At 35.9% G+C, this 21,397-nt stretch overlaps 1 long non-coding RNA gene and 1 pseudogene across 1 annotated transcript in view; one reads left to right on the forward strand and one right to left on the reverse strand.

Annotated features, from left to right (window-relative positions):
- The window catches only part of LOC109503371, a 215,853-nt gene extending 208,411 nt beyond the window's left edge, over positions 1–7,442 (reverse strand). The window contains exon 1 of the long non-coding RNA XR_006584622.1: positions 2,080–7,442. This is a non-coding gene — a long non-coding RNA (uncharacterized LOC109503371). The remainder of the gene's footprint in view (positions 1–2,079) is intronic.
- Positions 7,443–19,004: 11,562 nt separating this feature from the next.
- On the forward strand, positions 19,005–21,109 carry LOC109503370 (annotated as a pseudogene).
- Positions 21,110–21,397: the final 288 nt, after the last annotated feature.

Raw genomic sequence — 21,397 nt, forward strand, 5'->3', positions numbered from 1 at the left:
AATATCAAAGATTGCATTAAATGAGGACTCCACTGTCAATTCACATAGAACTACAGAACTTCTCCAGGTAAATTTCTATAAATAGCAGATATATACTGTCTTTTCTCACTTGAAAATATCTATATATTTTAATGTTAACTGATGTAATTTCAAACACTGCTTGACCTAGTGCAACTAGCAACAAGGTATAACAGGATCATAATTCAGCCCACAGCAACATACACACAAAAATTATCTGAACATAAATTATATCTAAACATAAATTGATCTGAAGGAAATCAAGATACATTTCCTAATGCTAAAATTTACTTCAAGTTAATTTCCACTGTTTCTATGGCCCGAATTAGCAACCTTTGTGTAATAATAAAGGGAACATAGACATAATGACATACATGGAAAACACACCTATTAAGACAGCTCTAAATCATATTTTTTCAAAGGGGGAGTAAATCGGGTTCTCATTAATATTTTAAAGAGAAATATGATTATTTCAAAGTAATAAATAAGGTTTCACTCTAGATTACTTTCAAGTAACATATAAGGCAAAATAATATTTAGGACAGGGATAGTAGGATTTCTTAAAAAGAAACAGCAACTGAGATCCTACTTTTCTGCTTTTAAATATTCTGCAGTGTATACTTTTAATGTCTAAAGGTACTGCTGAAAATGGCTATATAAAATCTGAGGTTGTTAATGTCTGATTACTGTAGTATTGCATCGCAACTTAAGAATTTAACTCTTAAAATACTGGCGTGTTAAATAACGTATCGACTCACATGACCAAATTCAGTTATAGTAAAATCAAAATCAACAGTTCCAAAAATTGGGTGTAAGGTGCCTTTCGGCTTCAGAATTTCTTTCATGAAAAATCATCTTTTTAATTGCAAAAAGCAACTGAATACAATCATTTAAAGCTATCCAGTCATGTTTATATAACAAACATTTCTTTAAAACATTTGTTAGAAATGCTATCAAGGTGTTCATAAATTTTTTATATTATATACTAAAAGGTAACATGTTTTAGAATCCAAAGGCCATGGCATTTAAAATATACAAAATTCCTATTGAAACCATGTGAAGCTTAATTGTGCGTACAACGAAACTTCTAGAAAACTTCATTACTTACTGTTCATTGAGTATTACTTACAGAGATGAACAGTTTTAAGAATTCATCTGTTATTTATCTTGAAGTGTTTTGAATAACCCTTTCGTATGGTATACATCTCAATGAGATGACCACCCCTACTCTGATCTGCTGAGAAAAACAAAAAATAAATCGGTAAATTTTCTTCAAGACTGTTCTTGTTCTAACCTATTGTAGGTGGCCACAAGCAGGAATTCATAACGAGGAAAAGCAACAATATCAGGAAATTTTTTTACGCACTTGTTTCATATGAGCTGTATAAAGTCATTTTGACGTGCCTACACAACTGGTTGTGGCAGCTTTCAGACGTGATTTCTAATCAAAAAAAAAAAAAAAAAAAAAATTTGCTCCGGGTTCTTTACAGAAAGCTTGCCGCTGGGAAGTTGATTTTGGCCAAGTGCCAAAATCATGTGCAAAGGGGCCTCATTAGGGATTCATGGCAGCCTTCAGCGCTAACAAAAAATGTGACCCAACAGGCTAAATCAGCGACTAAAACTAAAAAGTAAGAGACAAAGACAACTTACTTAATATTCCTTCCAAAGCAACATTAAACTTTTTTTTTGGTAATTAAACCCTTGTTAGTCTAATGCAGTGTTCCTCTGTCCTTAAATGATTGTACAATTACTCTTTAAAACTTGTCAATTTCCCTTCTAAATACACTTTCTTTCTGTGGCAGTTTACACAGATTTTGCTATATAGTAAAACTCTATATCCACTATACTCAGTTCAATAGCAGAAAACAAAATCGTAAAAATGCAGACCACAGTATTCCCTTAAGATTTAAACAAACAAACAAAAAATAGGCAAACAATACGCAGTACCTTGTAAACTTCTCCAAAAGTGAACATGCACACTCCAAAGTCATGTCGATTGTGAGGAATCATTCTTACTGCCCAACTTTTCCCCGAAAAAGTAGATTTGATATGTAGCCTTACCTAGATGTCTTCTGGCTTTTCTGCAGATCAAAAAGTTTCCTGCCTAAGCACACAGATATTCTTTCACAAACCATAAAGGCCCTTTTATGAATCCAGCACTGTAACAGGCTGCTTTCCACACCACGTTGAGAGCCCAGTGCGTCAGCTCCCAAGATAAAATACATTGCTAATACACAATTAGTGGGAGAGGTTGTCTATTGGAGAATTTATCTTAACGAAAGAAGGAAAAAGAAGGGTTTTTTTTTCTTTTTTTCTTTTTCTTTTCTTTCTTGGTTTTTTTTTTTTTTTTTTTTTTTTTTTTTTTTTTTTTTTTTTGGAAAAAGCAAAGAGGGTGCGGTCAGATGTTAGCTTTGCCTGAGAAAAGGGCCCTACACTGCACTAGTACCTAAATACTAGCAGAAGCTGCCTGGGAAGAGAGCCAATGGAAGGACTTTGTTTGACCCAGCTGCCAATCTCCCCTGAAGCCGTGCGCCAGACTAAACACTCACACTATTTTAACTCAAATCAGGCTACAGCAGCTGTTTGCTTTCCGGCTCTGAGCTCTGCACCCACCATGGCCTGTTCAGTTCACCCACCCGGCGAGCTCTGCTAGCTGCCTGGCTGAAATCTGTTCCGGGTTGGGATTTGTCACTGGACAGCAAATTTTAACCCTATTCCTCGTGGTAAATATGGACTATGCCCATCAGCATTTGGATCTGACAATTTGGGATCATTTTAATGATCTTTTAAAAGAACAGTGATATTTTATCATAGATGAGAATTGAGATTTGAAGGACTCATACATTTCTTTGAAATCCTAACCTAAACTCTTCTGATGTGTTCAAGTTAACCCATGCATCTCTAAGAACAAAGATGGTACCTGTTGACCCTAATGGCAAGATAGAAAGTTGAGGTCACAAGACTGGAAAGACTCACATCATTCTAAGAGTTAGTACTGACTACTTTACGCTCTGGAAAGTTCCTCCAGAAGCAACACTGAGGCACACAAGTAGTTTGTTTTCTTTGTATAAAAAAGTGCCAAGGGGCCCAATTTACCTTTCCTAAATTTCTAAGCGTATTTAGCTATTAGGCTGAGTGTAAAAATTATATCCTGAATTGTAAAACATTAAAATTTGCCCACTGGTAATCTCAAGTGGAAAGGAAAGAGAAGTTAGTCAGGGAAGTACAGTTTAAGCAATCGTCAAAATTATCTGAAGTAGCAGAGCGAAGAGATGTGATAACAAAGGTCTACTGCACACTAGACAGGAGCCAAACATTGTATATGTGGAGAAAAGAAGTCAGTAAGTCATTCAACGTGTGGAAGAGACAGGAGTTAAGAGGAGTGTGATAACATGGCTGTCACCAAGTTATTCTTACTCGTGACCAAACCCCTAATTATGGACAACAATGGTGAGAGAATTCATTTAGAGATTTTAGTTTTTGCTGCTGCAATGGGGTAGAAAGATGTCTCTTCATTTAGGTCAAATAGCCAGTAAGACTTTTATTTTATTTTTAACCTGAATTGGTTCACTCTGTAGTCAGAAGATGAGCGAAAAGAAATGTTTTCAAAGTACTGCGAAAGTATGTCCAGGAATGTTTTCAGAAAGTTCTGTTTTAAGCAGAGTTTACTTTGTTTCTATTCCTGCCCCCAAATGATATGTCTGTTTTCTTATCTTAGAAACTAGAGATCTAAGTTACAAAAATTGTAATTTTATAATAAAATGTTATTTCCTCAGATGGGAAGTGGTGAATATGGTTATAGAGAGGTTGAACTATTAGGTTTTATGGGTGCACATAAACTGAAAGACCCAATTCATTAAAAATGCATGTCAAGATAATATTGTAGAACAGGTAAGTTACCATCCTTCTTCTGACAATAATACATGTATAAACCCAGAAGATTCCCATTGGATCGGGTTTCCGACATAGCACAGTACACTTTGATGCTCAAAATTCTTATGGAATCAGATAAAATGCTGGGAAATTGTTTCTTCTGTGCCCTTTTCATTCAATTCAAGAAAATATTCAACACATTTCTCTGAGTGGTCTATTACAACCTATCAAGTATGTGCCTCTGCAACAGCTATAAAATGGTGAACCTGTAGTAGCATTTGTTCATCTCAGTAGTTACTTCTCTTATACTGCGTTCTGCATTTCAATCTTCTCCTTAGATGCCCGTGCACAAAGCAGTTGGTTCGCATCATGAGAGCTATGGGCTGAAATGTATTCTCTTCCCCCATTTCATATGTTGAACTCCTCACTCTCACGACCCCAGAATGTGACTGTATTTGGAGACAGGAACTTCATTAAAGAGATAACTTCATCCAACGGGGTCATTAGGGTGGGCCGTTATCCAATAATGACTAGTCAATGTCCTTACAAGAAGCGATTAGGACACAGATACAGAGGGAAGATCATGTGAAGACACAGGAAGAAGTCCAGCTGCAGCCAAGGAGAGGGGTTCAAAAGAAACCAAACCTGCTGGCCCTTGATATTGGACTTACAGCTGCCAGGACTATGAGAAAATAAAAAGCCAACCTGAGGAAACTAATACAATACCTATGTAAAAAGGAGTGAAAAATTGTCTTATTGCTGGAATACAATTTGTTTCTATACTCAGGTGTTTGATTTTGTCCAAGAGATGAAGGAAGTGCACATAATACTATTTTCCAGAAAAGGGGAAAAATTATGTGTGTGCTGAAATTTTATATAAAAGTCATACATGATGTTAAGAATGAAGGACAATATAATACAATTGCCACTCTTCCACAATACTTCTCAATTCATATTTTGAACAGGAATATTGTGCTTAAGTCATTGTCTGGTACATGATAAAATAGTATGTGCACAATTTATATGCACAGGCTTTGCAAAAGAATTATGGAAGACATAGGTGCTTAGCTTTTCCTTTAGGACAATAAAAAATGGTGTGTAAATCTTTGATTTTGTAAGACAGTTTTGATGCATGGGCAATTATAATCAAAGCTTGATAGTAGACAAAAATTTCATATCAAGAGTTGGAAACACAAAAGGACAGTCTTTGAAGCGGAGAGTTCAAATAACTTTTACAAAGGGAAGAGGCTCTAAAGGGAGAAGAGAAATGTAGAAGAAAGTCTGGATAAAGGTAAATGAAGTGAGACTGAAGGTAATCAAAGATAAAAACAAGTCAAGGATTAATGAGAATATCCCAAAGGGAAACCATATTTTTCCAGATAATTAAGGGAAGGACACCCCACATACATGAAGTTGAAAGCAACAAGTTAACAATGAGAAATGGATTAGTGTAGAAATACTTTTGTTATTGTGGTAGGAAGAACTTCGAGTTGCCCACAAGATTCCCACTCCCTCGTGTACACTTGTATAATACTTCCTCAGAGGTTGGGTAGAACCTGTGAATATGATGAGATGGTTGCTCTGTTGGTTAAGTTATCAGCCTACGAGCATTAGTGAGATCTCCATGTAAAGTTAGTACAGGGAGAAAGAAGTCAATACTAAATGAACACACTTGACCAGAAGACGTAAGGAAAAGGTGACTAGAATTACCACTGCAAAGAGATAGTGTTTTACCTAGCAATGATCCCCACCAGCTGACATGAGGATGTGACCATTCATCTTTTGATTCAACTCATCCTCTCAAAACTTCTATTTAATGCCCACGTTGAGTAGAGCATGGGCTAAGTGTGTGGGATAAAAAACACGGCCGCAGATGTCATGTTCCAGATAGTCTAATAAACAGAATGCTGAGGTAATGTCCAGTGGTCTTGTGAATGTGACAGAATGCTACAAAAATATTGATATTTATCACACATTCAAGCACTTAAACATGTTACTGTGAAAGGCATTATCATGGAAAACAAAAATAGTTTTTGTCCCCCCATAGCTTCATGGTGACATTGTCTTAAGGTACCTCCGTATGTCAATGCTTGTGTGCAATTATGACTGTTAGTTTCACTTATCTTTTTTGGTATACATTTCCTTTATTATTTCCCATGGTAGTTGACACCAGAAAGACCATATACCTTTTGAAATGCTAATATTTGATAATAAGATCCAAGACATAATCCTTGTCCACAAAAGCCCTTTATTCCTCCAAAGTAAATAGCAAACTGCACTATAATGGCTTTCACTTTAAGCAAGATATACTACTAATAACAGTACTACCTTGAGAGAAACTATTTCAAATAAATGTCAAGTGTAAATTGAATGTGATCATGGAAAACTCCAATTATTATAAGGAAAATGATCTTAAATGACTATGTGAATATTTTCCATGAATATCCTTAGCAAATATTTAAAATAAAACATAATACAATATATATTTCTCAAAATGGAAAGAACTTTTTTAAAAACTTCCTGCCAGGGGTAGCAAATGGAAGGGCACAGAGGCACATAGAACACACATACAAACAAATATGATCTCCCTCTCTCTGCCCTTTCCCTGCTCATGCTCTGTCTCTCTCTCTCAAAAATAAGTAAACATCAAAGAACTTCTTTAAAAAAAAAAAAAGAAAAAACAGAAGGCAGAAGAGTGGTTTCCAGGTGCTGATGAGGAGATGTGGTCAAAGAGTAAAACTTTCAGTTATAGCATGAATACATTTTAGAGATCTAATGTACAGCACGGTAAATATAAATATCAATGCATTGTAGACTTAAAATTTGCTAGGAGAGTAGATCTTAAGTGTTCTTACCATACATACACACCGGTAACCAAAGGAGGTGATGGATATGTTAATTAGCTTGATGTTAGTTAGTAATCATTACACAAGGCATACTCACATCAAAACACCACATTATACACCTTAAATATATACAACTTTAAATTTGTCATTCCTCAATAAAGCTGGAGAAAAATAAAAATAAATTTTAGAAAGAACCCAATATAGTGGTCTTTCTTTCTCAAGTTGGACCCCAAACTTTCTATTTGGATTTGGAAATCCTCCCTAAGTCATTCTACTTCTTTTTCTTCTCCTTTTCATATACTTAGAAATAGATTTGTTAGGCTACATTCTTTATAACACAGTGTTGGATCACCACCTAAAATAGGAATGATGTGTTCTACCTTAATACCTGCCATAACAATACGAGCCATAATAATGGCTAGTTTTTTTTTTTTGTTTCCAAATTTGTACTGTGCCAGAATTACTAAACCAAAATTCTTTTACTTACTTTTTCTTTTTCATAAAAAAAGTGTGCAAAGGACTAGAACGGTAGTGAGGATGAGATCTAGTGAAAAGCTTGCAGATGCAGATATTTTCTGAGAAAACCCCAATTTACAACTTTTTAAAAGTAATATAGGAAATTTCTTTATTTCTTTAAATGTTTATTTTTGTTGTTGTTTTGAGAGAGAGAGAGGGAGAGAAAGAGACTGCACAAGTGGGGGAAGGGCAGAAAGAAAGGAAGAGAGAAAAATCCCAGGTAGGCTCTATGCTGTGGAGCCTGAGGCAGGGCTTGATCTCAGGAACTAGTGAGATCATGACCTGAGCAGAAATCAAGAGTTGGATCCTTAAACTGACTGAGCCACCCAGATGCTTCCCCCCAATTTATAGCTTTTAATGGCAAGTTCCTAAGAATGTGCCTCTTATAATTATGCTTCCAATCAACCAGTGGTGAGTGATCTTAAATAAAGAGCAACAGTAACAAATAAAATGCATTGTTCACTAACTACTGAACTAGTCCTATGACTTAATCTCCTTAAAATCTTCACTCCAGCACAGTGAAATACATTCTATTGTATTGAGTTGAATAGTCTCCCCAATATTCATGTACCTCTGGTACCTGTGAATTTGAAATAGGGTATTTGCAGATGTAATCAAGTTTAGGTGAGGTTATACTGGATTAGGTCCTAAACCCAATATGACAGGTGTGCTTATAAAAAAAGGAGAGAAACTTAGAGACTGACACACACATGGAGAATGCCATGAGACCATGGGAGGCAGAGATTGTAGTGACGCATCTACAATATAAAGAACACCAGGGATTGTTGGCAAAATCATCAGAAACCAGAAGAAAGTCATGGTTTCCCTAGAACTTCCAGAAGGAACCGATGCTGCTGATTCTTTGATTTCTTACTTCTAGCCACCAGATGTGAGAGAATACATTTCTGTTGTGCTAAGCCACCCAATTTGTGGTAATTTGTTATGGTAGCCCTAGGAATCTAATACATTATTATTATTATTGTATAGATGAGGAAGTGAGACTTAAAGAAGTTCAATATTGTTCAAATAAATGGAAAAAACAGAATTAAATAAAAAAATCTGACACCAGAGCATAGGCTCCTGATCACTATGTATACTGTCTCTAAGGTAATCTTTAATTGTGTGCTCATTATACAACAGGCATCTACTCTATAAGTGTTTTGTGTAGTATAATCATTGTTTAGGTTAGCTGTTTTATAACATTTCTTGCGAATCATCCATATTACCCCATTAGTGCATGAAACTAGGTTCATTGTCATGTTTTCTCTCCCCATGCTAGACACTTGTGGGGATGCCCTTCCTTCCAGCACTTTGTTTGGCTCTCTTCCATTTGGAGACAGCATGGGTATGAACTCAATTAGAAAGATTTTCCTGACTAATTCCTAACCAAAGTCTAGTTTAGCATTCCTTCTATGTATCAGTACAATACCTATATCTCAATAACATAAAAAAATCTACTGTAATTTGTTTTTCTCAGTTTCCCAAGACTTTAAGAATGGGGGACTGTGCTTCCTCATTTCTACTCTCAGTAACCCACACAGTCTTTAGCATTGAGCAAGCACTCCTAAGTGTCATGTATTACTTAAAGAAAAAAATTACTAAATGGAATATTAAAGTTAAATAAAACAGAAGTCTTGAATTACACAGAAAATATAGATGGTTACAGATTAATTTAAAATTTGAAAATATACAGAAAAATACAAATTCAAATACAAGAAGAAACTGGATTCTGGAGAGTGGACAGCATTTTTGAGTCATTTCATACTGTCATTAATAGACCTGAGATTTATTTTAATGAATGAATAATGTAACACTCCACTTAAGTGATTTTCTTATTTAGAGTATTTGTTCCTTTCTCATGGGGTAAGTATATTTTTGTCATCCAGAGTATTCTTATGTTTGAGTTTTTTATGGGTTGAATTGTGTCCCTCAAAATGTTATGTTCATGTCATAACCACTGATACCTGTGAATATGAACTTATTTGGCAGTAGGGTCAATGAAGAGGTAATTAGTTAAGATTAGGTAATACAGGAGCATCTGGATAGCTCAGTAAGTTCAGCATCCAACTTCGGCTCAGGTCATGATCTTGTGGTTCATGAGCTCGAGTCTCACATTGGGCTGTGGGCTGACAGGTCAGAGCCTGGAGCCTGCTTCAGATTCTGTCTCTCTCTCTCTCTCTCTCTCTCTCTGCCCATCCCCTGCCCATGCTCTGTCTCTCTCTCTCTCTCTCTCAGAGATAAATAAACACTAAAAAAAAGATTAGGTAATACAGAAGTAGGGTGGGTCCTCAACTCAGTATGACTAGTGTCCTTATAAGAAGAAAAGACACATAGACACAGACACCCAGAGGAATGACAGCCATGTAAAGACTCAAATTCACAACGGGAACACCTTGGGACAATGGAGACAGAGACTGAAGGGATTTCCTCCAAACTGAGGGTACCAAGGCTTGCTAGAAACTACCAGAAGCCAACTGAAAGGCATGGAAAAAGAGTTCAACAGAAGCATGGCTTGCTGACACCTTCATTTTGGACTTCTGGCCTCCAGAACTTTGAGAAAATAAATTTCCATTGTTCAAAGCCACCCAGATTGTAGTACTTTCTTATGGAAGCCCTATCAAATTAATACAAGTGTCTTTATCTTGAAATGTAATCACAATGAATTATATTATGGGTTCCCCACTTTCTAAAGCACCTGCTTTGGGTTCACGGACTTTTAAAATTTTAACTTCTTAAATGTTTACAATCATTACAATTTTTTGGAATCTAAAACAAATCGCAATAACAAAAACTTGATATCTTAATACATTGTATATGTTCTAATAATAACGTCGTTGTTGTTAAAACTTGAAGATAGGTATAAAATTTATTGAAATGGAACATAGATCTCTCAGGAAAAAGACACTGATGGCAAACAGACTTGCACTTTCATCTGGCCAGCCCCCAGCCCTTTCACCACAGCATTCCCCACACATGAAACAGATTACATTTCAAATTTATAGCCTTCAGAAGAAATCTGAAATGCTCAATTGTGGGAACGAAAGGCCCGTTATAGTTCTGATGTATCTAGTCCATACTTCACAACACCCATGTGAAACATAATGTATGGAATGCTGATGAGGTTTTAGGGTTAAAATCTCAAGACAGCCAAAAATGTGATTAATATTAGCCTTTTGGAGCAAAGGTCTAAAATAGAAAACATTTTATTTTATTAATAAAACTAGTGGGACGTAAAACTGAGCAGATATGCAGGTATAACCCATAACCTTCAGTAGTCCTCTCAGAGCCTAAGGTACCTCTAATCTCACAAATAATATCACTGTAATTAAATGTAACAAAAGCAGAGATCAAGAATGTGCACGGCCACTAGGGACGTTAGCCAAAGCGCAAAGTATGCTATTTGTCTTGGGAAACTTCTCACCTCTTGGTAAACTCTCTTAATCAGACCTCAGGCATCCAGTGCCCTCATGCTGCCCTTTGGCTGTCCTAGGCTCCCCTGGCCCATTGAATGCCAATGTCCCCTCCTCCTTGGAGCAGCAGCCCTGTGTTTTAAAATCAAACTTCCTGTCAGAAAACTCCAGTTTCCTCAGGCTGCTGCTTTTGGCAGGCTCTAAGAACAATCCTAATTTGATAATCTGATTAAATTAATTCAAAGTAAGTTGTGAATGGCTAATAGCCTAAATTTTTGAGAAGCTGAGTTCTTGACAACCTAATTTGTCGAATATGCAAAGGACTTGAACTGGAAACTTTCTTAGTGTCTTTCCTTTGTACTCAAATTTCCTCCATTGCTTGCCTGCTTGCCTTCCTTGCTTCCTTCTTTTTTTCCTTTCTTATCCATCCATCCATCCATTCCTTTCCTTCTTTTCCTACCTTCATTTCCATTCTCTCTCTTTCTTTTCTCTCTCCTTTTCTCTCCCCCACATCTCATTTCTCTCTCTCTCTCATTACTGAGTCAGTAATGTGGCACTTGCTTTTTGCATGTTAACTTATCCATAAATTAAATTCCAGACAGGAATAAAACCAAGGCAAATGCTTGCTGTCTTTCCCAAGGTAAATGCAACTTCCTCATTCACCAATATTGGCAGTATCTATACTCAGTATTTTCCTCTGCTGGTGACACTTTAAATCTGTAATGAGACGAAGAAATTATTTAACTAATACTCAGGGTTATATTTTCTACTACTATAATAATCCGTCACCTATTTAAAATGTAAATAGTGCACTTGGAAGTACAATGAGCCATTTCTATTACTATTACTATTATTATTACTATTATTATTATTCAAATACTTAACCCATCACAGCTACTATTGATCAGAATGTCTTTCCCAGAAATATTAGGTATCTTTTATCAGTAATTATTGATATTTGCATCAGGCCATCAATGCAAAACACATGTATGTCATATATTTATTATGATTAATTTTCCTTTAAAATAATCATTAATAAGGAATACCATGGTTTATATTTTTCTATAAACAATCAAAATAGTTTATATTTATTTCATGGTTTTCTGTGCCAGATGCTATTCTAAATACTTTGCATACAATGATTCATTTAATCCTCAAAAAATATTACGGGTTGGATATTTTTTTTTAAGTTTATTTATTTTTCAAGAGGGGGGAGGAGGGGAAGAGAGAGAGGGAGAGAGCATCACAAGAGCTGAAACCAAGGATTGGATGTTTAGACAACTGAGACACCCATGTGCCACTGGCTTGGGCATTTTTATATACTTACTTTCAACAGATGTAGAAGATGAAGGCTTGATGTATTTAAGGCGTGGACTTTCCCAGGATCATACAATAAATAGGTAAGTCATATTTAAAAATCACTGCATGAATACATAAAAGAGTAAGCACTATCTACTCCTCCAGGAATATGCATGTTCTTTTTTTTAAAAAAAGTAAGTTATATAGGAATATTGATTCTGTTTTAAGAATGGATGGAAGGTAGAAGGTGAGGGACTGATAAGGGGGAGTTAGGGTGATATTGAAGGACTGTCTCATGTGGCAAACCAAACAATTTCTGAGAGTATCTTATATTAACCTGGAGGACGGCTAGTGAATGAGATCCTACAACTGGGAAGAGCAGTAAGAAGTATTGTTACTTCCAGATCACTTCCTTTAAGGGGTGGTCCAGATTAGTGGTAGGGCCATTCAAGCCAGGCTTTGGCAAGTTTATGAATGACATCTCTGGTGGCGAAATGGCGAACAGAATAGATAAAGACACATGAGAAGTAATGTCTCCAGGTGTCTAACCAGTTGGTGAAAGAGAAAATCAGTCACCCTAATTGCTACAAAATAGGAAGAGAAAAATACAATTTAGATTCTTATCAGAATACAGCTGTATGTAATCTAATAATATAGCCCCAACCCAATATTATTTCATTTGTTTCTATTGAATAAATTGGGACTTTCCAAGATGCATTGCTGAGCAGAATACTATTAGCAGGCCAGACAAGAGACATTTAAACAATTGTTCAATAAATATCATCGCTGACTGTTTAAAATTATACAAGTAATACCTTCTTGAGGTTAAAAAAAATCTAGTAACACAGAAGCATATAAAGCAGAAAATAAAGAGGACTTTCTGTCTCTTCTCTATCATTCTATTCCCCTGATACAACTAGTAACCTGTGTGTTTTCAAGACATTTTACTGCATGAACAAATATATACTCTTTCGTCTTTATGTAAAATAAATGGACTAAAATTATAATTCTATATATATGTACATAAGGCTATAATGTAAGATTGATATTTTTTTCTATCAGAAAAGAAATCTTATCACACACGTGCTATTACTTGATTTATCTCATTTTCCCCCAAAAAATACATCATGGAAAACTTTTTAAGCCAGAACATACAGTCCTACCACAGTCTTTTTAAAAAAATTACAGAATATTCCATAATATGGAATCTTATAAATCATTAAACTATTCCATAACATTTTATCATTTTCTCAAGCTAGATTTTCACACAATTATATATATATTGCCATGTGTATTTAGAGACCTAAGTTCCAAGTCATTACCAATGCAAGTTTTAAATCATAGAAATACTGTCTGTTTTTCTCTATTATCTGGAATAAATAAGATACTAGGGATTTTTTGGAAAAGTCACTTTATCCCATTCCTTCTCATACATTTCACACTAAATATATTGGGGGGCAAGAAAGTGGATGTGAAGCCAATTGGCTGAGTTTAATATACCCTGCAGACCATAGTTAAGTATGTAAAAATTTAATAAACTCAAATTTCCAGTTACTCTGGCCAAAAGTTTATGTTCAAGAAATATTAACTGACCATCTTAAAAGTAAATCCTAATGTTGGGATAGGTAGTTAGGCAAAGCATCCCTCCAATGATTCTAAGGAAAACTCACTGAAGGAGTCAGTGCAGATGGGGTCATCCATGCAGCAGCAGCTATATTTTCTTTTCCTTTTTGCTTATCCCCCCTTGGCACTAAAGACACCCTTGTGTACAGAGAAATTTTGCAGCTGGGCAGAAGAGACAAGTATCTGGCTAAGAAACAACACTATAACTCAGTGCAACTGTTGGCTTTCTACATTGATCTTATTAAATTTCAACTTGTTCTTCTGGAAAAGAGATTCACTAAGAGAAGAAAAAATATTACACAATTATTTCTGGTGTAATGGCTTAAGCTAATAGGCTTCACATAGCATCTAGGTGGGAAACACATTCACCATCAAATGGGGACATGGCCGGCATGGGAAAGTCTTCTTGGGGTCATCAAAAACCAAGATAACCTCCCCTCTCTTCCCACCAAAAAATTACCAGGATATCTGGACTACTCCTTTATATCTGGCATATTTAGCAAAAAGGATAAAATTAGTAGTCAGTTAGTATAGACACAGGTTGAGAATCTTTGTTAACAGAGTTCAGTGAAAGCAAAATAGTTTGCTGGAATACCAAAGAATCAATATTTTCATTAGTGTAAATGGAAACGTCTACACTTCTACTAATGTCCATATTATTAGGGATAAGGATACTGTCCAGAAAGCAGAACAAATAATTTCCCAAGCCTCAAGCTAAGGTAAAGAAAAATTATGACTAGGTCAAAGTTGGTTTTTCTATTTATAAATGCAAACAAAAACAAACAAATAAAGCAAATAAACAAAAACAAAACCCTGGAGGGAATAGAGATCAATATTCATATAACAGATATCAATATCAGCAGAATATTTAAATAGTATAAATATTATAATATAATTATAAATAATATAAAAAACTATGGCCATCATAGACACGCACCACTTTCTCAGGCACTGGACGGTGTAGGATGGGGTTGGGCAGAGTACAAAGCCAGTAGCATGCCTATACTCATATTCCAGAAATCACTCTGGAACTCTCTTCTCTTATCTTTCCTATGCTCTTTCAACCCTCTATCAACTCATTCTCTGAGAAGCCCTTGAGAGGGTCTTCTGAATAGGATGAGAAGAGAAAAGAAGTTGTCTGCAAGATGCTTCTAGTTCCACTGTAGACAACATAGCAAGAAAAGAACAATCCAAGGCACTAGCAATTCTTATAAACTAAATAAAGCTAGCTTGCTTTTGTAAATCAACCAAAAGCCCTTTAATCATCAAGATATATTTATATAACTGTTGCATGCATCAAAACCACAATGAGGTACCACCTCACACCTGCCAGAATGGCTAAAATGAACAACTCAGAAAACAACAGATATTGGCGAGGATGTGGACAAAGGGGAACACTTTTGCACCGCTGGTTGGAATGCAAAACGGTGCAGCCACTATGGAGAACAGTATGGAGGTTCCTCAAAAAATTAAAAATAGAGCTACCCTATGACACAGCAATTGCAAAATGCTGATTCGAAGGGGCACATGCACCCCAATGTTTATAGCAGCACTATCAGGAATAGCCAAATTATGGAAAGAGCCCAAATGTCCATCGACTGCTGAATGGATAAAGAAGTGGTATATACATACATATATATACACACACATATATACACACACACAAAATGGAATAACACTACTTGGTGATCAAAAAGAATGAAATCTTGCCATTTGCAATAATGCGGATGGAACTAGAGTACATTATGCTAAAGAAGTAAGTCAGAGAAAGGGAAATATATGATTTCACTCATATGTGGAATTTAAGAAACAAAACAGATGAACATAGGGGAAGGCAAGAAAAAATAAGATAAGAACAGAGAGGAAGCAAACCATATAGAGAACAAACTGAGGGTTGCTGGAGAGGAGGTGGGTGGGGGAATGAGCTAAATAGGAGATGGGCATTTAAGGAGGGCACTTGTTGGGGTGAGCACTGGGTGTTATCTGTAAGTGATGAATCACTGGGTTCTACTCCTGAAACCAATATTACACTGTATGTTAACTAACTTGAATTTAAATTTAAAAATTAGCAATAAAAAAATATATGTTGAATAGTTTGAATACCTTAAAAAAAAACCAAATTTTAAGAAATTATAAAGTCTTTGCCTGCTACTTTATAAATCAGTATTATGATCCTAAATATCACTTAAAAAATTCCATGGTTGTAGGAGCACGAACATGTGTGTCCTACTCATGTAAGCAATCTTGAATTCTCCCTGATTAAAAATCAAAGTTAAAATCACCTGCCACAGGGTATAGCCAAGTGTCTTTTATACCAAGTTTATCAAAAGAAGTTTATAGTAGTAAACAAAGTTAAATTCAAATATGGTTATGCATCACAACTGCTTGCAATAGTGACAACCACAATTATGCATTTGTTTACATTTTACTTATTTATTTTTATTTTTTAATGTTTTTGATTAATTTTTGAGAGACAGAGAGAGAGAGAGAGAGAGAGAGCGCGCGCACGCGCATGAGTGGGGGAGGGGAGGAGAGAGAGGGAGACACAGAATCCAAAGACAGGCTCCAGGCTCTGAGCTGTCAGCACAGAGCCCAACATGGGGCTCGAACTCACGGACTGTGAGATCATGACCTGAGCTGAAGTCAGACGCTTAACTGACTGAGCCACCCAGGTGCCCCGCATTTGTTTACATTTTAAATTGTATTAGAATTTAATTGGAGAATTGACATATAATATTATACTAGTTTTAGGTGTACAACTTAGTGATTTGACAATTATATACATTATGAAACATGACGATAAATGTAGTTACCATCTGTCACCATATACCGTTATTATATTACCTCTGACTATATTCCTTATGCTGTACTTTTCAGCCACGATGCTTACTTATTTTAACTTTATGCCTCTTAATTCCCCTCATCTGTTTTGTCTTTTTCACCCCCTGCCACTATCCTCTCTGGCAACCACTGGTTTGTTCTCTGAGTTTGTTTCTCTTTCTGTTGTTATTCGTTTCATTTTTTAGACTACACATATAAGTGAAATCACATGCTATTAGTCTTCCTCTGTCTGACTTATTTCACTTAACATAATAGCTTCTAAGTCTATCCATGTTGTTGTGAATGACAAGATTTCATTCATTTTTATGGCTGAGTAATATTCCATTGTGTATATATACCATATCTTCTTTATCCATTTACCAATGGACATTTAGGTGTCTTTCATATCTTTACCACTATTAAATAATACAGAAATAAATATAGGGATGCATATATCTTTTTGAATTAGTGTTTTCATTCTTCAGGTAAGTACCCAGAAGTAGAATAAACTGGATCTGTATGTTACTTCTATTTTTAGTTTTTTAAGGAACCTCCATACTGCTTGCAAATTACATGTCTGATAAGGGGTTAATGTGCAAGTTACATAAAGAACTCATACAAATTTACACCAAGCAAACATGTCTGATTATAAATGCACAGAGAATCTGAAAAGACATTTTTCCAAAGAAATACAGATGGTCAACCGACACACAAAGAGATGCTCAACATCACTAATCATCAGTAAAATGAAAATCAAACCACAACAAAATATCACCTCACACCAGTCAGAATAGCTAGTATCAAAAAGACAAGAAATAACCAGTGTTGGCAAGGATGGGGAAAAAGGAACCCTCATGAACTACTGGTGGGAATATAAGTTGGTGCAGCCACTCTGGAAAACAGTACAGAGATTCCACAAAAACTAAAAAAATAAAATAAAATTTAAAAAAGTATGCATTTTATATGTGCGCAACTTACAAATGATAACTACACAATAGAATTAGAAAATTGGCCGCACTCGTCTATTTGCAAGTCACTTACCATTTTGTATATCTCATTCTCTTCTCTATTTAAATCTTGACATCGAGAATTTTCTTTATCTCAGAAGCGGCAACAAGCTCCTGAAAGTTATTTTTTATATTATAAAAGATTGCATTTATACATATACATATATATATATATATTTCCCCCAGAAAATGGTCAATTTTTTGAAACTACCTTTCATATTTATTAAGAGATATAGGCTCAAAAACAATCAGCAAATTAGTAGATTATGTCTATGAACACTTGATTTTTATTGAATGTTGTCAAAACATCAAATGTGTGGGTTCACCTTTGAAAAGTGCTAAATTTGCATTTATTCTTTTGTCCCTAGGCTAACAGCTGAGTGTTGTTTTTTAAAGCACCCATTTGAGGTGCTAAGAGGTCCTAATTAGATGAATTAAACAAACACAACATTAAGTTTCAGAAATGAAGTGTCAGAACAGATACCTTTTGATCTGCAGATAACTAAGGGAGCAACAGTAAATTGCAAATAATGTGATTGCATTTCCTGCCTCAGCATATTGGGTTTGATAAAAAGTTTTACTTTAGTAACTGCCCAAGATATTGCTCTGAGTAATTGAGAGGGAATAGATTATATTTTAGGGACTGCCAGCTGCTTTCATTCTCATTTTTCCTGCCCATGTCAGGAAGGAAGGAAGGAAGGAAGGAAGGAAGGAAGAAGGAAATAGAAAGGCTTCTGTGTTACAGCGTAGCATTGTTATCCTTAGGAGGAGTATGTTGTTTGTAGGGCCACTAAACAAAGTAAAATAGAACAAATAAACATAACAACAACAGCAAACCAGGGGTGATGCATTTTAAGTCAGTTCAATCAACCAATATGTAAGTAGGCACTGGGTTCGTTTTCGAGGGCCACCAAGATCACTTGAGGGATTTACAATCCAGTGAGGAAAGGAATACAGATATTTCTACAACTAATGATAACACATGAGACAATTAAATTAATTATAAACATGAGCATCTTCTAATTATCTTTGAGATGGTCAGGGTACGCATCACTGAGATAAATTTCAACTGTACCAAAATGAAAACTCAGCACATAACACATGGGAAAAGAGAAGAAGAACAATCCAGATTAAGAGAATAACGTGGGTTAGGACAAAGTGTGATGGGAGAATCTAATTCGAGATTTCACCCAAGCCCAAATCCAGGAGTTAGGGTAGGAGAAAGAAGAAGTTCAAGTTCAAGGGTGAATTAAGGATTTTAGCTTGATGGCTAACTGAGTTTGAAGTCTATGGGAAATTCAGATCTAAAACTCAGGGTGGGTATCCAAATTAGAGGTAAAGATGGAATCATCCAGACAAAGATGGTAACTGAAGCTCTGGGAGCCTTTGGGCTAGCCCAGAGCTTATGCATCAGTATTGTTAGAGAGTAAACCCACGGAATGCCTATAGTTAAACACAAGTTAGAGAAGATGAGAATAATAAATAAAAAAACCTCCTTGGAAGCAGCAAGACAACCAAGAAAGAGTGTACCTCAGATACTGTAAGAGGGTAAGCATTTCACGAAAGAAGAGAGTGGCGAACATTGTCGAACAATGCACACTAGCAGCAGACTCAGCTATGAGAAAGTCATCTGCACTCTTGGAAGGGGCAGGTTCAGTGACTCGGTGGGGTGAGAAACCAGACTGCAGACTGACTTGGGTAAACTGGTCAATGAAGTCATGAGTGAAGAAGTTAGCAAAAAAGCAGGATGGGAAGTTTTTCCAGGGGAAAAGCATATTAGAAAATGGAGAACAGGAAGGCAAATACATCCAAAACAAAACAAAACAAAAGAAAACAAAAAACCTCTAACAATATCATTATAAAGTACTATATTTTAACTGTGGTTTCTGTGTGCTATTCATTGAAGAGGTGCCTCAGTAAAAGCCTGAAATTTTCCAGGCAGAGCAATGAGTAGATCACTTCAAACAATTAAATTTTGGCATCTTGAGTTGTGTGATACCGCCTAACTACTAAGTTTTTAAGGAAAAATATGTGATGTGTGTAATTAAAAAAAGTTTCATATTTAAAAATATTTTTTGATAAAAGATGCATATTCATATCCATAGAGACTTACGAAGCTCTGGAACACAATCTCAGTGTAAGTCTTTCAAAGGACTAATACAGGACAAAACATCTGCAAAGAAGAAAAATAAGACTTTCTGCCTTTTTTTAAAAGTCAAATTTAAAAGTTGAATCTTAAAAGTCAATTGAGCCTGGGTGGCTTAGTCAGTCGAGCGTCGGATTTCAGCTCAGGTCATGATCTCGTGGTTCATGGGTTCAAGCCCGCATTGGGCTCTGTGCTGACAGTGCAGAGTCCACTTCAGATCCTTGGTCTCCCCCTCTCTTTGCCCCTCCCTCTCTCTCTCTCTCTCTCTTAAAAATAAACTTAAAAAAAGTAAAAAAGATCCACTCTTATACCACATGGAAACTAAGGCTATCGTTCACCAAATATTTGAAGAAATAAATGTTTCCCATCCAAATAATTCTCACAAGTATTCCTAGATCATGAATATATTTCTCAAAGGATATAATTACTGCTTTCACATCAGATGACCTGAAATTGACATCCTACAAAATAATTGGCTCATGCTCTTTATAAGTGTCAAGGTCATGACAGACAAAGGAAAAATGAGGAGATGTTAGATGAGAGGAGACTAAGGTGACTTGAGAATTGGATCCTGGACCAAGAAAAGGGACCTTAATGAGAAAACCAGGGAGACTTGACCAGGTCTATAGGGTAGTTAATAGAATTGACTCAGTGTTAACTTCCTGGTTTCAATAATTATATCCTGGTTATGCAAAATGGTAATATTTAGGGAAGCTGATGAAAACTATAAGAGAATTTCTACAGTATTTTTCAAACTCTTTTGCAAGTCTGAAATTATTTAAAGTCAAAAGTTAAAAAAGAAAGATTTCTAACTATGAAAAGAGTGAAGAACCATGTCTGGAGAGAATACAAAACACAAATTTGACTATGTAGTTATATGTATCTTATTGCTTTAAATTTTTTAAAAAAATTTCAACCAGCTGAAAAGTTTCTAGAACCAAGTGACAATAAGAAAAACATACTAAAGCTGGGTCGCGGATGTGGGGAGAAAGCAACTGTGGGGAGAGCGTGTCTCGACCAAGCACTTGGATTCACCTCCTGTATTTCCAATGTGGAAGAAACTTACGTGGATTCCCTGGACCCTGAAAAGCTATAATAATGTCCCTATGATAAAAACCACTAGATCAGGGCCCACAGATTTCCCTATCATCTTACCAGGAACAGAAAGAATCATCCTGATGTCGCAAACAAATTGGCTACTTGTCTCCCTCCACCAGGTTCCTTGACCCAAAATCATTCATCATATTTCAAGCTGTAACAATAAAAGTTGTATTGAGCAGGATGTTGTCAACAAAACCAGAAACCTTGAACAAGGGACTCTAGCTGGGAGCACGTGTCAGTACCCTCCTTGTGATGAAGACTAGGATAAAGATCTGTGCGAACAGACCAGCATCCCATTTGCCTGGGACACAGTCAACTACTGTGGCAACAACAGCTCTGAAAGCAAGCAACATAGTTATGGAACATTAGAGTAACCTGGCTTCAGGCATACATGTTCCCAAGTCTCTGCTGTATGTTCTGCCATGGAAAGACAATGGAAATGCACAGTAACTGAATATCTATCTCCTCAAATGCCAGATCCTAGAAGACTCATGCTTCTTCCTGCTACCAGTGGGTTCTTCATTTTTTTTCCTCCTAATCTAATTATAGAAAGATAAACCGTCTATGACTTTAAAACTGAAAAGAGAGAGAGAGAGAGAGAAATATACTAAAAATGCTTTGGTCCTAGAGAAAGAAATTTCTTGTTTACATGTGAAGTACTCTGTGTATATTTCAGTAAGTAAACTAATAAACAGAAACTCAGAATGTAAGTTTCAATCTGGTTTCTATGTGACTTTA

This window comes from Felis catus, chromosome C2 (genome assembly GCF_018350175.1).
Source record: "Felis catus isolate Fca126 chromosome C2, F.catus_Fca126_mat1.0, whole genome shotgun sequence".
In the NCBI taxonomy this organism is placed as follows: domain Eukaryota; kingdom Metazoa; phylum Chordata; class Mammalia; order Carnivora; family Felidae; genus Felis; species Felis catus.